Below are 15531 nucleotides of genomic sequence, written 5' to 3' on the forward strand. Positions count from 1 at the left end.
GCACGCACACACACACATATACACACACACATTCTCACACATAGTCCTCGCTGCTGCAGATCTTAGCCTGTACCAGTCTGTTTGTGCCATCATGCCAACTCCTTGTCACTCATGGTGATGCCAAATGTTTGGGTTGACAATGACATCAATGGAGTTGGCAAGAGCACAAATCTATGACCAGGCTACAGACAACTAGGCTTATTCCTGTAACCAACTCACATTGCACCCCATACACACACACTAACCCCTCTACCTGTATGTGCCCCTAGGAGCAGTAACTGTGTGGGTCTCACGGCCCTGCCCCTCTTGGCCCTCATCATGCCGGAACCTGTCCGTCACTCCTGGATCCCTGACCTCCCATTGGACAGCAGCCTACTGTTTGAGTTCCTACTCTTCCTCTACCTGCTTATGGTACTGTTCATTCAGTCTACCAACATCTAATGGACTGTGTGGTGGTATCCTTACAGCCATCCTGCCACTTCCACGTCTCTGGTGGGTTTTAATACACACACACACACACACACACACACACACACACACACACACACACACACACACACACACACACACACACACACACACACACACACACACACACACACACACACACACACACACACACACTAATATCTACAGGACCGTGTGGTGGTAACCCTATAGTCATCCAGCAGCCTTAACGTCTCTGGTTAGTAGTAATATATACACACACAGGAGCACAAAGTCACACACACCTGCACGCAGTCACAAACACACACACACACACACACACACACAGCCACCTGCTGCCTCTACCTCTCTGGTGAGCAAACACACGCGCACACACACACACACACACACACACACACACACACACACACACACACACACACACACGCTTATGGTAGTCTATCGTATCCGATGATGACTTTCATTTCTGAGTTAACGGTGAATCCTTTGGTGTCTGTAGAGTCCAAACCGAGAACGTAAACTTTATTGCAGGTGGGGCATATGCAGTCTGTGTTGGCGTGGACAGCTCTCCTGAGCTGTTTTTGCTGTCTCTTTGTGCTCCTCTCCTCCTCCAACCTCTGTACACCTCTCTGTCAGAGCTGCCGCGAGGTGGAATGGTCGGCAGCAGCATCCTCTAGGTCTGTGGGTTTGATGTTGCACTTCTTCAGCCACGTTTTTAGCTGGTCCTTGTAGCGCTTCATCTGCTCCCCCTGCAGCCCGCTGGCCAAGATGTAGCTGGCCCCCCCTGCAGCCCGCCGGCCAAGATGTAGCTGGCCATACAGGATCTTCCGCGGCAAGCGCTCCTGAGACATTCTAATGACATGACAAGCCAGCGCAGTTGGTGTTGGGTGACCATGGCCTCCATCCATCCTCTTACAGTTGGTCTTAGCAACTATTTCTGTATGGGGCATACAGATGTACCAGGTGATCTTATGTGGAATCGCTCGAGCTGCTTGTGGTGGTGACTAGGTGACTAGGTGACCCAGGCTTCACAGCTGTAAATAAGTGTGGGGATGCAGACGGCTTGATAGACTGCAACTTTGGTGTAGAGGTGGAGATCTCTGTTTTGGAAGACCCTGTGTCTGAGTTTCCCTGAGGCAGCTGATGCTTGCTTGATCCTATTTTGAATTTCGAGGTCGATGCTGCAGTATTCTGAGAGGATGCTGCCTAGGTATTTGAAGGATGGGACTATTGCCAGTGATTTGTGTTCAATGGTGGGGGGAGGGCTGGATATCCATTGGCAGTCCACCTCTGTCTTAGTGGTGTTGATAGACAGTCCCATCCTGCTATATACCCTCACAGTTCAGTTGCTAAGGATGGACTGAAGGTCTTCTGGAGTGTGGACTATAAGAGCACAGTCATCAGCACACTGCAGCTCAAGAACACACTCCGTCAAAACCTTGGTGGTTGCTTGGAGCCTCCTGATGTTGAATAGGTTTCCATCCAGCCTGAAGTCCAATGCAACCCCTCTGCTGTCCTCAAGCTCCTTGTGGAGAAGCTGGGTGACACATAGGAGGACGATGTTAAAGAGTGCCAGCACACACCCCTGCCTCACAATGATGCTTACTCCAAAGGGCATTGACTCCTGCCCTCCTTGGCCACCCGAGCCATCATACCTTCATGGAACTGGCAAAGGATGTTGACAAATTTGTCTGGACAGCAACATTTGAGTAGAATGCCTCATAGTAGTTACCTGCTTACAGTGTTGAAGGCCTTGGAGAGGTCGACAAAGGCCATGAAAAGGTCCTGATGTTGTTCACGGCACTTCTCCTGGAGTTGCCGTGCTGTGAATATCATGTCGACCATACTCCTGTTCTTTCTGAAGCCGCATTGTGACTCTGGCAGCAGTTCCTCTGTGATGTTGTTCACCAGCCTGTGTATTTGTATTTGTATTTATAATGGATCCCCACTCTTCCTGGGGCCTGGCAAAATTAAGTCAGTTATACAATTTTGAAAACATTACAATACATTAATTACAGAATACACAACACACTAAGTGTGTGCCCTCAGGCCCATACTCCACTACCACATATCTACAGTACAATGCAAAATCCATGTGTACGTGTGTGTATAGTGCGTATGTTATGGTGTGTGTATGCATGTGTTTGTGCCTGTGTTTGTGTTACTTCACAGTCCCCACTGTTCCATAAGGTATATTTTTACCTGCTTTTTAAAATCTGATTCCACTGCTTGCATCAGTTACCTGATGTGGAATAAAGTTCCATGTAGTCATGGCTCTATGTAGTGCTGTGTGCCTCCCATAGTCTGTTCTGGACTTGGGGACTTTGAAGAGACCTCTGGTGGCATGTCTTGAGGGGTATGCATGGGTTTCTGAGCTGTGTGCTAGTATTTTAAACAGATAGCTCGGTACCTTCAGCTTGTCAACACCTCTGAGGAAGTCAATCTCTCTTCCACTTTGAGCCATGAGAGATTGACATGCATGTCATTAATGTTCGCTCTCCATGTACTTTTAAGGACCAGCCGTGCTGCCCTGTTCTGAGCAAACTGCAATTTTCCCAAGTCCCTCTTTGTGGCACCTGACCACATGACTGAACCGTAGTCCAGGTGCGACAAAACCAGAGACGGTAGGACCTGCCTTTTTGATAGTGTTGTTAAGAAGGCAGAGCAGCGCTTTATTAAGGACAGACTTATCCCCATTTTAGCTACTGTTGTATCAGTATGTTTTCACCATGACAGTTTTACAATCCAGGGTTACTCCAAGCAGTTTAGTCACCTCAACTTGCTCAATTTCCACATTATTCTTTACTAGATGTAGTTGAGGTTTAGGGTTTAGTGAATGATTTGTTCCAAATACAATGCTTTTAGTTTTGGAAATATTTAGGACTAACATATGCCTTACTACCCATTCCGAAACTAACTGCAGCTCTTTGTTAAATGTTGCAGTCATTTCAATCACTGTAGTAGCTGATGTGTATGGTGTTGAGTCATCCGCATACATAGACACTATGGCCTTACTCAAAGACAGGGGCCTAAACAGCTACCCTGGGGAATTCCTGCCTCTACCTGGATTATGTTTGAGAGGCTTCCATTAAAGAACACCCTCTGTGTTCTGTTAGACAAGTAACTCTTTATCCACATTATAACAGGGGGTGTAGAGCGATAACACATACGTTTTTCCAGCAGCAAACTATGAACAATAATGTCAAAAGCTGCACTGAAGTCTAACAAGACAGCTCCCACATTCATTTTATCATCAATTTCTCTCAGCCAATCATCAGTCATTTGTGTAAGTGCCGTGCTTGTTGAGTATCCTTCCTTATATACGTGTTGAAAGTCTGTTGTCAATTTGTTTATTGTGAAATAGCATTGGATCTAGTCAAACACTATTTTTTCCTGAAGTTTATTAAGGGTTGGTAACAGGCTGATTGGGGTAGCGGATTGACTAGATTCCCTCCAGGCCTGAGGGCACACACTTTCAAGTAGGCTTAAATTGAAGATGTGGCAAATAGGAGTGGAAATCTAATCCGCTATTATCCTTAGTAATTTTCCATTCAGATTGTCAGACCCCGGTGGCTTGTCATTGTTGATAGACAACAATACTTTTTTCACCTCTTCCACACGGAATACAAAAGTACAATTCCTGTCTTTCATAATTTGGTCAGATATACAGTACTTGGATTTGTAGTGTCAGCATTTGTTGCTGGCATGTCATCCCTAAGTTTGTTTTCTTGCCAATGAAAAAGTAATGAAAGTAGTAATGTCAGTGGGTTTTGTGATAAATGAGCCATCTGATTCAATTAATGATGGCGCCGAGTTGGCTTTTCCCCCCAAAATTTCATTTAAGATGCTCCAAAGATTTTTACTATCATTCTTTATATAATTTATCTTTGTTTCATAGTATAGTTTATTTTTATTTTTATTTAGCTTAATCACATAATTTATTTATTTGCAATAAATTTACCAATCAGTTGGGCTGCCAGACTTATTTGCCATACCTTTTGCCTCATCCCTCTCAACCAGTAGCCAGTAGCCTAGTAGCCAGTAGCCTCTGTGTCTAGCATCACCTAGCCTCACCTTGGCCAGGACCTTGGGACATCTCAGAAGGGATATCCCCCGGCTGTAGCCGCAGATGGACTTGTCATCCTTGTTCTTATAGATGGTGACAATGTTTGCATCCCGCCACTGTTGGAGGACGATCTCCCGGTCCCAAACCTCAGTGATGTACGGTGTGCAGAAGTAACCTCCCTTTTTAAGTAGCTCTCCCGGGATGCTGTCAGCACCAGGAGTCTAGTTGTTCTTGAGGGAACGGATAGCTGATAATACCTCTTGGAAGGTTGGAGAACGGTTGAGGTCTTGAATGGGTGGACGGACAAGGCAGTTCTTCCAGGATGGAGTGGTCTGTAGGAGAGTGCTGATTGAGTAATGCTTTAAAGTGGTCAGCCCACCTCATTAGGATCTGGTTTTAGTCGTTCAAGAGAGTCAGACCATCAGCTGTTTTCATCGGGGTGATGGAGTGACTTCTAGGGCCATAGCTTTAATTGAATTGCAGAAATTGTTAATGTCGTTTTTGTCGGCATAAATGTGGATTTCCTGTGCCTTATTCGTCCACCATTCGTTCTACAGAGAACGCAAGGTTGTTTGCATATCCTTGCACGATGCACGCCATTGCTTGGGTATGGTAGCAGATGTGGGGCTGTTAAGAGCAGCCCTGTGCGCTTTGTGCATATTGTCCAGTAAGGTTGTGATGGTGTCAGAGTTCTCATCGAACCAGTCCTGATGTTTCCTACCTCTGTAGCCAATGGAGTGGGCTGCTGCCTGATGGAGCACTGAGCTAATAGATGCTCACTTCTGGTCCATGGGGTCTTCTGCGCTCAGAAGAGCCTCGGCCTCCCTTAGCCTTTCGAGCCGGATACAGTGCAGACGCCTCTTACTGGACTTCTCTAGGTGTTGGGGGGATGTATTCTCAACTGGAGTTTAGCCAGTATCATACGGTGATCTCTCCAGCATTCTGCACCCCTCATGGCACATGTCAGCAGAACGTCATTAGTGTCAGAACGTCTCACTGTGACGTAGTCGATCAGTCTCTTGTTCCCAGCTTTGATGCACCTGTACTGACCTTGCCTTCTGAATGATAGCAGGGTGAACAGGTCGTGGCTCGGCTGGTTGATGTCCTTGATGATCTTTTTGGCCTTCCTGTGACATCGGGTGCTGTAGGTGTCCTGGTGGTCTGGTAGTTTGCCCCCGGTGATGCGTTGTGCAGACCTCACTACCCTCTGGAGAATCCTGCGGTTGCGAGTGGTGCAGTTGCCGTACTAGGTGGTCATACAGCCTGACAGGATGCTCTCAATTGTGCATCTGTAAAAGTTTATGAAGGTTTTAGGGGTCAAGTCCAATTTCTTCAGCCTCCTGAGGTTGAAAATGCATTGTTGCGCCTTCTTCACCATGCTGCCTGTGTGGGTGGATAATTTCAGATCGTCTGTGAAACTTGAAGCTTATCACCTTCTCCGCTCCGGTCCCGTCGATGTGGATAGGGCTGTGCTCCCTCTGCTATTTCCTGAAGTCCACGATTAGCTCCTTTGTTTTTTTAGATTGATTGAGAGGTTAATTTCCTGGCACCACTCTCCCAGGGCCCTCACCTCCTCCCTATAGGCTGTCTTGTCATTGTTGGTAATTAAGCCTGCTACTGTTGTGTCATCTGCAAACTTGATGATTGAGTTGGAGGCGTACATGGCAATGCAGTCATGTGTGGCACAGGGAGTACAGGAGGGGGCTGAGCATACACCCTTGTGGCCCCCAGTGTTAAGGATCAGCAAAGTGGAGGTGTTGTTTCCTACTTTCACCACCTGGGGGCGGCCCGTCAGGAAGTCCAGGACCCAGTTGCACAGGGCGGGGTTCAGCACCAAGGCCCTGAACTTAATGATGAGCGTGGAGGGTACTATGGTGTTACTTTGCTTTCTTGGGTACAGGAACAATGGAGGACATCTTGAAGCAAGTGGGGAAAGCAGACTGGGATAGGGAGAGATTGAATATGTCCATAAACACTCCAGCCAGCTGGTCTGCGCATGCACTGAGGACATGGCTAGAGATGCTGTCTGGGCCAGCAACCTTGCGAGGGTTAACACACTTAAATGTGTTACTAATGTCAGCCATGGAGAAGGAGAACCCACAGTCCTTGATAGCGGGCTGCGTCTGTGTCACTGTGTTATCCTCAAAGCGGGTGAAGGTGTTTAGCTTGTCCGGAAGCAAGACGTTGGTGTTCGCGAAGTGGCTGGTTTTCCCTTTGTAGTCCGTGATTGTCTGTAGACCACATAAGTCTCATGTCTGAGCCGTTGAATTGCGACTCCACTTTGTCTCTGAACTGATGTTTTGCCTGTTTGATTGCCTTACTGAGGGAATAACTACACTGTTTGTATTCGGCCATATTCCCAGTCACCTTGCCATGGTTGTATGTCGTGGTTTGTGCTTTCAGTTTTGCCTGAATGCTGCTATCTATCCATGGTTTCTGGTTTGGGTAGGTTTTAATAGTCACAGTGGGTACAACATCAAAACAATACACTTCCTGATGAACTCAGTCACCATATCCATGTATTCGTCAATGTTATTTTCAGAGGCTACCCAGAACATATCCCAGTCCGTGTGATCAAAACAATCTTGAAGCATGTATTCCGATTTTCTGTTTGAGTTTCTGCCTATAGGAAAGGAGGAGCAAAATGGAGTCGTGATCAGATTTGCCGAAGGGAGGGCGGAGAGGGCCGTGTAGGCATTTAGAAAAGTTTGGTAGCAGTGGTCCAATGTTTTTCCAGCGTGAGTAGTACAGTCAATGTGTTGGTAGAACTTCGGTATCATTTTCCTCAAATTTGCTTTGTTAAAATCCCTAGCTACAATGAATGCGGCCTCAGGATATGTGTTTTCCGGTATGCACGCCTCCTGAGTCGGGCGAGAAGTCCTCTCCAAATACCTCTTCTCCGCTGTCGGTGTTTTGGAGCACCCTCTGGGGGGGTACTAACAAAGGATCCAATTTGGGAAGTCATATTCCTGGTCATATGGTTAATGCTCTGATATCCAAAAGTTATTTCCAGCTGTATGTAATAACACCAGCACATTTCTTGGCTAATAATGTAAGAAATAACACACAAAATCCACTAAATACTGCAAAGTTGCTTAGGCGCTAGAAGCAGAGCTATGGTAGCACCCAAGGGTCTAGAATTTTCAATTTAGATTTTGCAGTGACGTGGTGTCCCCATGAGTGACAGAATACTGAGCCAATCAAAGCACAACTAGAGAACATTACCAACCCCTACGCTCCGTATTTTCCACTGGCTGCCCCACCACCACAGGTGGGCTAGGGTGAAACATCTCCATTTTGGAGCTGCCTTACTCAAGAAAGCAAAAAAGAGACCAAGTTTGTATGCAGCTTTATTAACTCAGTGTAATTTTATTTATTTGTACGTTGTTTGCAAACTGATATGTGACACGTATTAATGCCAAATGACATGTAAAACAGGCACAACAGGTGGTTAAACAGGTGGGACTCTGCAACCTGCCATGGAGATATGTCAGTCACCATGGAAGTTGAAGAATGTTTCCTCTGGCAACGGGGGTCTCCTTGGAGATGTTAAGCCCGGACACAGACCAGAAATGGCTTTGCTGCCCTGGATACAGAGGTTCTGGCGCCTTCCTCCTTAGGGGCTTCCGATTCGAGATCAGATCCGAAGTTACTTGCACCTTCGTCCTCTGTTCTGTCTCTCTCTCTGATGGTGTCGTGACATGACTAAACATTAATCTGATGACTGTTATGTATCAAATTAACTAGCCAGGCTTAATTGTTACACGATTAAATTAATCATGTAACAATTAACTCATTAAGATTTGGGGCACCACCGAAGAAGTTGTTTAACGAGTTACCATCTCCCGAATTAAAAGCTAGATGATATATCAGATACATATCGATAACAGTCATTTATTAATCATTACCTCATATCAGTCTCAAAATTCTGAACGTCGCATATTCCTTGCATCTGCACAAACCCCAGCTTTACTGAACATTCCGTACCACAGAAATGGATTCAATTATTTATTTACTAACTAATTGATAAGACAGGATAGACACACACGGCATAGGTTATTGATTAGAAACTTAATACGATGGAAACAGGTCCTTAGCAGACTAACGACAACATGACTGCTTGTTTATCAAAAGAGGGAGGATTAGAGAGGAACAAAGGGAGAAAGAGAGACAAACACTTGGAACTACGCTCACAGTAATCATAATACTTTGCCCCGAACCGCCGCCTGTTTGGGGTAAGAAGCAATGAATGCATTTACGTGTTTAGATGTCTTCATCATTTATCGCTGTTTGACCCAGGCCTACATGAAAAGGGTCAGAGGGGTCCTCTGAAGACAGCTAACCAGCTGTGTCGGTTATCCCCAGTGGGGTGATGAGAGTAGTGTAGTTGACGATGATTTGAAGAGTGTAACAGGATGGTCTTACTTAAATTAACTTTCGTAGATACACTACACTACAGAACAGCTACTCAGCCATAACCTTGATTGTTAGAGAGGCTACTTTGTCGTCTTCACCTCATGTTGATTTTCAGGGTCGTAACCAATGGAGACCTAAGCTGCAGCTTGAGTCCTTCTGGTCTGATATGTTAATTCTCAACTCATCCTTTATACACTCTGGTATAAAGGGACATTCCCATCATGCTGACATTCTCTCTGAGCTCCCTCGAGTTGGCTACTTACTGGGCAAAGTATCATCAAAACTATAATCTTGTTCGAAAACTAAAATCACATTCATATCTTAACAAAAATAGAATTATCATCTTTCAAATGTCTTACACAACATAAAGGATGAAAACCTGACATATACAGTGTGTATACTGTTCAAGTTACAATATTTCCGTTTTAACATTTATATAAAAATGTCAATGACTTCACAAAATCAACATTAGTTTTCCATAGACCATCTCTCATCATTCTCCACATCCAGATGTTAGAAATGTTGTCCCAGTGTTCACTTGTGGACGTTAGAGTTTTTGGGCAGGAAAATGTCTCTGTAACAAAGACACATTTCAATCACCACTACTAAAGACCAAAAAGAGTCCTCTGCTGCATATAATTTACGACCGGGCGTGAGGTGTCACAAAACCCCCACATCAATCCCTCCTCCCCTCTGCGGGTGAGAGGGATCTGGTAGACATTGATCCATTGTAACCTGATCTTTGGATCCTCACAGGAGAGTCATAACAGTGGCTTCTCAGGTTCAGATCCTCAGAGCTCCCACCCATCAGATCGTGAGGCTGCCTGAGGGACCGGCCCATTTATCATCCACGATTGATACTACAGCTGGCTTGGGTCCACTTATGGAATCTTTACAATATAATATAGCTGACTAGAATTTAAAAGCCTGTATGGTTCTTCAAAAGAATCTGCAAAGAACCTTTCAGATTGAGAAAGGTTATTTATAGAACCATTCTCCATAAGGGTTCTCTGTAGGCACAAAAAGGGTTGTAACCATAGCATAACCCTTTTTTGGTGCTATATAGAACCTTGTTTAATCTTTATTTATATAACCGTAGGAAAGGGTTCTTTATAGCACCATACATGTTCTGTTTAGAACCGTATGAGAATGGTTCTTTATTGAACGTTTAAAAAAGGGTTCTTTATATCACCAAAAAGGGTTACGCTATGGTTACAAGCCAAAGAACCCATCTGGTACTATTTAGACTTTTTTTTTTGTGTGTGTAGAATAGTAGAGGGCCTGATTTGGGTGGCCTAAATGGTGAATCATTTATTGGACTTATAACAGAGGGCTGAAATAAAGTGTTGCCACTTGTGTCTTAGTGAGTATGAGGTATTTCTTCCTATGATGAGATCTGTAATCCTGCAGTGACCTCCTTTAAAAGTCACACTTACATAAAACACCAGGAAAGGTCAGAATAAAAGGAAACCATTTCAGACTGCTGGCACATAGCCTTGGAATTAAGTGCAGATCCACAAAAGATGTGGAGCACAGTGCTAACCATTATAATTTTTACCTTGATATTGTAGACAAAGCCCCAATTTTACATAAATCCTCACTCAAGGACTCCATGCTCAATTTCCCCCTATTCTGCTATTGAAACCAACTTGTTGATTCATACATACTGTATGAGGATGACGATCCCAATGACTATTTCTTCACCTCAATGGAGAGCAACCCTGTATTGAAACGACCATGAGAGGTCAGATGATTATGGGAACGTATGTAAAACACTGATTTTTATGTAACATCGTTCAACTGAGGAAAATATAAATCTGGACAACTGAAACCCTTTTTGGGTGGCAGGGCAAGTTGGTCTGCAAAATGTGATTTGTCTGTTCATTGCATTCATCGCAACCACTGTTACTAAGCAACTCACAACCTGCCTTCTCTGTCTGTTTCATTACTCAATGTGAAAAGGGAGGGTGAGAGAAAGAGGGCGATGAGGGAGAGAGAGAGAGAGAAGGGGATGAGAGGGAAGGGGAAAGACAAAGAGAAAGATTAAGGAGAGATGTGGAGGAAAGAGGGAGTGGGAGAGATTGTGATTGTGGCTATATCAAAAGAAAAAAAGAGCAGCATGTGGAAAACAGTTATATTGTGAACGCTGGCCTCTGACCTGCTCAGTTATGGATGTTGGGAGAGACTAGGTAAACAGTGGAAGTAAAACGTTTCTCAGACTCCTGATCAACCATCATGACCAATCACTCATCTTTATTGATTGGTACACATAGTGTCTAAGTAGAGGGAAATGTATTTAATGTCCCTATACAGAGACCTCTCAAACTACTCCTCCTAAGAAATTCTGTGTTTCCCAGATAAGCTTATACTACCAAATCACGACACGTTATAACATGACTAACACATCACACCCAGAGTGATGCTAGCTGTTTTTAGCGTTGATGTATTTTTAACTGGGGCGGCAGGGTAGCCTAGTGGTTAGAGTGTTGGACTAGTACCTGAAAGGTTGCAAGATTGAATCCCCGAGCTGACAAGGTAAAAATCTGTTGTTCTGCCATTGAACAAGGCACTTAACCCACTGTTCCTAGGCTGTCATTGAAAATAAGAATTTGTTCTTAACTGACTTGCCTAGTTAAATAAAGGTTAAAAAAAAGCTTTTCTTTGGCCTCACCTTTTGCTTTTGCATGACTCTTCAAGTTTTTTCCCTTTTCTGTTACTAGGAGTATTCGCAAGGGCCTGAACGATGGAGCGTCCAAGTTCAACAGAAATAAAAGCTGAGTGCAATGCGCACACAGCAGTGAAATGTGCCCAGGCACCTGGAAGGACAAACCCCTGGCCCACCGTCAGGCCCTTCTGGAGAGAACCCACCGTGAGAAAATCCTCCATAAAATCATCTCTCAGACTCGACCTGCTGCTTCGACAGAAAGCCTCTCAGCAGACGGCTGTGTAGCGTACTGAAACAGAAGGAGTTTGCATATTTTTTTGTTTTCCCCTGGCGTCTTTTTCAGTCCTGAATGCATGATGGCTTTTCCGTGCAGAACTGCAGATGTTGAAGCTGATACTCATTGTATAGTAATGGTTCCCCTTTTCTTGAAGTTTTGCTGAGGCGTTTCACACTTAAGAGGCAGTCACTGTTACCATAATGGCTCCTGGAAAGACTGGTGCCATTGTGTACCATTAAAACCATTGTGTATCACATCTGGTCATAAATTAGCTACAGTAGGTTGGACTCAGATGTTCCTCTACTTACTGAATATCTCCCCTGATGAGCACTAGCCTAGTTCTCCACAGAAACACTCACAAGAGACCAAATAAGGGGTCAATCTGTGCACCTAACGTAAGCCCAAAGGGCATTGTACAGGTAGAGTACCAAACACATTTAAAACTGGACACTAAATCTAGCTACTCATCTGTCCATATTAAACTTGTGTTATTACTGACATTATCGGTCTGTGCTCGATTTCTACATCTCCACTCAGCTGACAGCTCTGTGAAAAGAACATTCAGCCATTTTTTTGATTGTCGGTGGTTGATTTGCTTGGCTATACTTCCCTCTGCTGGCGAAATGAAATGAAAACAGACTGCAAACGTTTGCCCCCAAAAATGACTGCGCTTCATTTAATGGCTAAAATGTACACACCGTTTCACATATTTATTCTCATATATTTATTCAATATTTTGATGAAATAACACTACTGATAAAGTCTTATCAAGTCTGATCAAGTCTGAAAAATACCACATTTCAGTTTAAGGAGTCCTTGTCAAGGGGCTCACATGATTTGACACACTAGGCGGGGATATTCAACTCTTACCCGTCGACAGGATTTCACAAACTCGGTCCTCGGGACACCAAGGCGTGCACGTTTTGGTTTTTGCCCTAACACTACACAGCTGTTTCAAATAATCAGTTAATCATCAAGCTTTGATTATTTGAATCAGCTGTGTAGTGTTAGCACAAAAAACAAAATGTGCACCCCTGATAATTAATTGCACCCACCTGGAGTCCAAGGTCTAAATCAGTCCCTGATTAGAGGGCAACAATGAAAAAATGCATTGGAACTGGCTTCGAGGTCCAGAGATGAGTTTAGGTGCACTAGAGCAGGGGTGTGAAACTCATTCAATGGAGGGCCGACTCTCTGTAGGTTTTTGCTTTTTCCTTTCAATTAAGACCATGACAACTAGGTGAGGCGAGTTCCTTACTAATTAGTGACCTTAATTCATCAATCAAGGTCAAGGGTGAAGCGAAAATCCGCAGACACTCGGCCCTCCGTAGAATGAGTTTGACACATGTGGACTAGAGTTTTCAACATGATATCATAGGAAAACATCATCTTGGTATGTTTTTGAGAAAAGGTCAAATGTCACAGTAGCTGATGCTTTTCTCAGTACATCGCAGTCAATGGGAAAAGAAGAGTTTCACAGGGTTGATATTTTTCTCAATCCTTTGAAGTCAATGGGAAAAGATGAGTAATCACAGTGTTGATTTTTCTTGTTTATCTCATGTCTCTCTCACTCTCTACCTTCTCTTGATACCACCTTCATTCTCTTCTCTCTCTCTCTCTCCATTTTTTCAGCCCCTCCACCCTCTCGCCCCTCTCTCCCCATCCCTCCCCCTTCTCTTTCTCTCCCTCTTCCCCCTCAATTCTCTCTCCCTCCTTCTTTCCATTCCTCCCTCATCACTCTCTCTCAGGCCTCTCTGTCTGTAGTCTCTCTCTCCCCTCTACCCTCCCCTCCCTCCTTCACCCTCTCCCTCTCTCTCTCTCCCCCTCTTTCCCACTCCCTCACTCTCCCCATTTTCTCTCTCTCCTCCCCCTCCATTCTCACTCCCTCCTTCTTTCCCTGTCTCCCCTTTCTCTCATTTGTTGCTTCCTTTCCCTCCTCTCTTTCTCTCCTCTCTCCTACAGACAGACAGACAGACAGACAGACGGAGTTTCGAGTTTCAAGTCAATCTAAAAAAAAAAATAGAAAAAACTTCAGATTTCCTTCAAGAATTCATAACAAGGCTGGTAGTTTCAAAAATAGAGGTCAAAAATACTTTTAAGTCAATTGACTTAAAATTTCATATCCCGGGTCACAAATATGTACAATTTGGTAAGATTAAACCTTTTTAACCCTTCGAAACCCCCCTATGACCCCCAATTAAGTGACTTCCTGTAATCGCAGGAAGCTGGAATTCAATGTACGGCCTCCTGGGAACACACCCTAACGATGTCCTGAGTTTCACGTCTTTACCTTAAGAATTTACCATTCTAAAGAGGATGGAAGACAGTGTTTTTGTGTAACTGTAGGCAGAGAATGAAGGACTATGTTGAGGATGAATTACGACACTTCCTGTTGCCACAGGAAGCTGAACCTCAACACAGTGCATTCCTATAAGGTCTCGATTAGTTGTATGCAAGGACGGTTAGCTAGCTCAATAGCAATTAACGAGGGGCGTCATGGTTATGTAAGGGCTGTGGGTAATGCTTTTATATGGAAGAAAAGCCTCGTTTTCTGTAGGACCCAACTTTTCACTGTGAGGAGTTAATTTCACATGGTCAGATGTAGGCTTGCATTCATCGGGAGTGTCTGTTGAACGCTGATGTCACTCAAAAGCACATTAACCCTTGGTCAGGCTTCAAGTAAGGCTTAACTTTCTACCATGTAATGCGGGGAGGGGCAAAAGTATTAATTGTTAATTGGATTAAGGTTAGGGTTATGTCTAGGATTAAAGCTCTAACCCTAACTCTAACCGTAGCTTCATGTCCACATCCCGGTTCAACCCTAAATTTAGCCTCAACCCTAACCCTAGCTTCATATCAATTCCCAGCACAACCCTAACTCTAAACCTAACCTTAACCCTCACTTCATCTCCACATCTTGGCTCAACCCTTCTGCCGGTGTCACTCAAAAGCACATTAACTCTAGGTTAGACTTCAAGTGAGGCCTACCTTTCTGTCATGTAATGGGGGGGAGAGGCAAATTAATGAATTGTTAATTTGATTAAGTTTATGGTTATGTCTAGGGTTGAGGCCCTAACCTTAACCCTAGCTTAATGTCCACTTCCAGCTCAACCCTAACCGAAACAGTAACCCTAACTCTAGCTTCTTGTCCACATCCTGGCTCAACCCTAACTCCAAGAGCTGAGTCAAGATTTGCAGGGCTAGGGTTAGGGTTAGTGTTATGGCTAGGGTTGAGCCGAGATGTGGACATGAAGCTAAGGTTAGGGTTAGGTTTAGTGTTGAGTTTATAGTGTCTCCCTGCCTGCCTGTCTGTCTGTGAGTTTATGTCTGTCTGCCTGCCATCTGCCTGTCTCTGTCATTCTGTCTGTGAGTGGATATGTCCATCTGTCTGTTTGTCTGAGTGTTTTACAAATGTACCCATTGCAGCGCTATCTCTAACTATCTCTAACGCCAATACCCTTGATGTATATCTATGCTTCAAGATCCTATCTGCGGTGGTGGGAAAGTGGAGAGAGAGGTGAAGGTTGGAGAGAGAGGTGAATGTAGGAGAGAGAGGAGGGAGAGAGGGAGAGAGAGAGAGAGGAGGGTGTCATGTCTGTAATGCCTTTATGAGTCCATATTGTGATATTAATCTTTCCCAATTGAATGCTATGTATTGAC

Source organism: Oncorhynchus tshawytscha, linkage group LG09 (genome assembly GCF_018296145.1).
Source record: "Oncorhynchus tshawytscha isolate Ot180627B linkage group LG09, Otsh_v2.0, whole genome shotgun sequence".
Classification (NCBI taxonomy): domain Eukaryota; kingdom Metazoa; phylum Chordata; class Actinopteri; order Salmoniformes; family Salmonidae; genus Oncorhynchus; species Oncorhynchus tshawytscha.